Genomic DNA, 4,755 nt, shown 5'->3' with positions numbered 1-4,755 from the left:
GTGCCCCCACCGGGACGCAAACCAGCAACCTTCTTGCTGCGAGGCAACAGTGCTAACCACCGCTCCACCTTGCAGACCCTATTTAAACTATTTAAAAATTATATTCTTACTGCAGTGCACAGACAGAAAATAAGGATTTATTTAAATGTGCATGTACTGTATTTAACTGTCCCAGCAGATAGTGGGATCACTAAATCCAGAATAAACGAATGCACACTCAGCCGGTAGCAATGTTGTCCCATCTGGTAAACTGTATTTGTGGACTGCTAATCCTTGATAGATGGAACAAAAACAAAGTGTCCTTCAGGTAAGATTCACTCAGATCTGTCAGAAAATATTGTGCAACTTGTGTTTGATACAACATGCCGACCAGAAGGTAGGCACACAATCGCTCAAAGTCCTTTTGGCAACAAACTTATTTGATTACACAAGCACGGTGACTTTTCACACTTGATCTCTTCAAACATCATGCCTGTCATCTGTGATCAGTCCGTGACTGCAGTGATTCATCAATAACAACAACATTTATCCGAAAACTCCTCAGAGTCACAGGAAACTGAGAAGAATGTGTTCTACATGTAGCATAACACAGGGACACAAAAACATCACGAACCAAGTCTTAGAATGTCATTATTGTGGCATTTAAAATGTAATATTTCATGTCAGGATGTTGAACTGAATTGTGTGATGTGTAAAAATGTCTCATCATTACTGCCTGTGTAGTTATTGTGCCTCTAATCTGATGATGTGAGTAAAAGATTGATCACGTCTGTCCAATGTTATGACTTTTTTCTTTTGGTCATTTTTATCTGCTCTGTCCTTTTAAAATCGTGTGATAAAATCCAGATGATAACTCTGTTTATGTAGCTGCACAACCAAGTGGTTTCCAAGAAATAAAAGATCATAAAAAACACATAAACAATTGGCATGAACAAACCGAGCTAACAGAATAAAACCGTAAAAGCACAGATAACAGTGAACAATGACAAGAGCAACAGAGAGCGTTCTTGGATTTAAAAAAAAAATCCTATAAAACAGAGTTCCTAAAAGACCATATTGTTCACTTGTCTTCTTTGTGCTCGTTATAATGGGTCTATCTCTTTTTAATCACTGTATGTTACCAGATTTTATCACTTCTTTGTGTTATCTTGACATAAACAAAACGCTGTAATCAGTCACCACCTTAACCAGCACATATTATTTCCAATTTTCCAGGTGAGATTAGCTGGTAAATGATTAATCAACAGTCAAACCTGTTCACTGGTGGTACAGAAAGTCGAGATAAAGAGTCATCAACGCTCACCATCTGCATTTCTGTAGAACTGCCCCTCTCTGTGGTCAAAATGGGAAACACAACCTGCTGTGTGATCACTGTCGTTCACCCACTGAAGGAACTTACACGCTAAAAAACAAAAGCAAGACTGTGCAATACACACATGCACAACTGTTCATGGTTTCCCACATTTTTACCATTGTTATGTGGGTGACAGAATTTGTTTAGTTTTGGATGAAGAGTGGCTTTAATATGACATCAAACTGCAAATGAGGTTTCTTCAAAATGTGTTGTTTATCCCACATTGACGGGCTCTCAGTGAGAAACATAAACTTAATATATTATTGGAAACACATTCAGGATTAAACTGCAATAACCGGGGGGATCCAACAGTTGCTTAGCAACGCTGTTGAAGAGAGCGGGGATGATGCTGAAACAAGAAAAAAAAAAAAGAAGATCAAGGCTGTACAAATGATCTTCCATCTGCAGCCTCATATAGGTAAACACACACACAAAGGGGTTTTGCAAAATTAGCTAACATGCCATAAATTAATAGCCATGACTACATGCATATGTGACAAGATAACAGGACCCTGACAGAATGTTAATGACATAAATAAACCAGTTAACATTTTATTTTATTTTAAGTCCCCCTGCTTAGCAATTAGCCCTGTGATGGACTGGTGACCTGTCCAGGTGTCCCCTGCCTTCGCCCTGGGTCGGCCGGGATAGACTCCAGCCCCCCGTGACCCCAGTGAGGATCAAGCGGTGTATAGATAATGGATGGATGGATGTTTAGCATTTCTATTGAACAAAAATATACATGCAGCATCTCATTTTCTTAAATTCTATTCATTCTTTTTTTTTATCTAAAGGAATAAAGATTTGTTGTTCCAATACACGACATCTCAACAACAGAAAAGTACAGCTATGCTTGAAATGATAATAGGCGGATGCAGGGTGGGGTCATCGACCAGAAATCACAAGTCAGTGTGTCCACTGTTTGCATCACATGGTGCCACATATCTACTAAACATTGAGTTAATATGAGGTTGTCGATGCTGCTTGTACAATGTTGTCCAACTGGTCCTGAAGGAACTGGTCAAGTTGGCGGACATTTTGGGAGACAGGACCACATTATCGGACGCATTCATCTCGAGAAGTTCACAAATGTTGTACTGGTTGCGTGCAGTGTGTCTTTGTACAACATGGGGACACAGTTTGTCTTGTTGAAACATCAAGTGAATGAACAGGATAGCTGCAAGGATTTCATTTTGATATCGTTGGGCATTGAACGTGCCATCAATGAAATGCAGTGTTCTTTGTCTGTCTCTGCATCCGTTGGCCACTCTCCATATGCTGACATCTGCATCATGTTTCCTTGTAGGATGCCAAACGTGACATCTGCCGCCTGCTCTGTGCTGCTGAAAACGAGACTCATCAGTGAAAAAATACCATCCTTCACCTTGCTTGTGTCCACCAAACGTGACTGGTTGCCTACTGGAGAAGATTGGGATGCTGTTTTGCCCTTACATCAATGTCTTGGACAAGATTGCAAACCAGCTTCCTTCAGGCGATTCCTTCTAGTTTGATATTCTCCAGCTGTGCGCACAAACAGCTTCATCAGCCGTCTTTAAAGTTGATTGCAAACAATGGACGAGTCAAACGTGGGGACACATGATCTGCTGTCTAGTGGCAGGTTGTCTGTCGTCCCATACTGTCTGAAATTATTTCTTAGACAGCTGTAGACATTCAAGCCTCTGACTGCGGCCATAACAGACATGTCAGCATCCAGCAGGGCAACAGCTTGTGCTCATCTTTCTGTTGTCCTCTGAGGCATCGTGTTGCTTAGTTAAAGTTGCATTTTAAGGTGGGCTTTTATAGTAACTGGTCAAAGAAGTGTCTGTACATAGACATTTCATTTCAGTGCGTTATATTATAATGTACTTCTAAGCAGATCTAAGTGCTTATTAATGTATTTGTAAAACAACTATAACTCCTCCTGTGGACAACCATGGCTGGTGTAGAAACAGAATATGAGTTAAACATAGTTGCAATAATATATCTTCAGAAAAGCTTCAATTTTCTGAGAAATACCATATACTAAACACTTAACCTTAAAGGGCCGCTAACGTGGACTTAAAAGTCTTTGTGTGTTACTGTCATTGTTGAAAATATGGTCAATTATTGTTAAAGTCATAAAATGAAAACTCTACTGACTGATTTATTGGCTATTTTATTTGCTGATTCATTCCTATCACAGTTATATCAATATCTGCATTTATATTGTCCAATATAAGAGTTTATTTTTATGAGAAAAGGAGGCTTTGAGTATGTAAAAGGTAGTTTGTCCAGCAGAATGCAGTCCAGCGCCATTGTTTGTTATACTATCCGCAGCACATGCAGCAAGCTGAGCAAAGAGACACTGGTGTGGAGTCAGTCGGTGTCTTCACAGTAAACTGGTTTACTAGATATATAGCTGGAAAATTAAAAACCCCTGATACCATCAATGCATCATTTCAATATAACGCTAACATAACCCTGTCCCTGAAAAGTGTCATGTCACTCATGTGTTAGCAAGGCAGCTAGCGGCTATAGTTTGTCAGTAAAGTCAGACATAGCAGATTGAAAAAGACTTCATGCTACCTTTTTGTTCACCTATTTAGTGAGATGCAATGCTGGAAATTAACACTAAACACCCCCATCTTTTGTTCTCCTGTGAGATATTTTTTCCACTCATGCTTCGTTCGCTACATTACCTAGCTAGCAAACACACAGCCAATTCAATAGGTTTTCTGTTGTGTGGAAGCTAATGTGTTAGCATCTCTACTTGTGTAACTTTAAAGGCAGTGTAACTAGCTTTACATGTATGCACTGTTCAATACACCTTCCAAACTGAATACTTCCAGTCTCTGCATTTAAAAAAAAATTAACTTGTAAAAGTCTGGTTTTCCACCAAATGCGTAGAAAGTTTCCCCTGAACTTAATGTGGAGTCGGCAATAGCAGACCAAAAGTAACTGTTAAACTATTACACATTATTTTGCATAAGATAAGAAATAAATTAGTTTCTAATTGGAGTTAAATGTACATAAATGACAGTTTGGACCAAATATTTAGCTTGACTTTCACAGCTAGCTTGATAGAGTACAGACTATGCAGTTGTTGTTTTTTTTTAACATGGACTTTACTGGTGTTATTTTGTACTAGCTGCAAAACATTAGCCTAGCCAAGTTAAGTGTCCAAACTCTTATGCGTGGAGGCTAATTTAGTTTAGCTAATTTAAAATGTCTCTAATGCTGCACTAGTTTACACAAGAGTCAATACCACGTCAACGAATGTTTGATGCAGAGAGGTTATTTTGTCAAACAGATGTGTTAATGTCACTCGGGACGGCCTCAGTGCAGACTGACTAGCTTGTGTAACTTCAGCCGTTAGCCGTTAGCGTCGGTTGAAACCGTCCCTCCGCCGCTTCGTTTCCGGG

The sequence above is a fragment of the Stegastes partitus genome, unplaced genomic scaffold (genome assembly GCF_000690725.1).
Source record: "Stegastes partitus isolate 25-593 unplaced genomic scaffold, Stegastes_partitus-1.0.2 Scaffold601, whole genome shotgun sequence".
Taxonomy (NCBI): Eukaryota; Metazoa; Chordata; class Actinopteri; family Pomacentridae; genus Stegastes; species Stegastes partitus.
Note: the sequence above shows the minus strand (reverse complement) of the source record.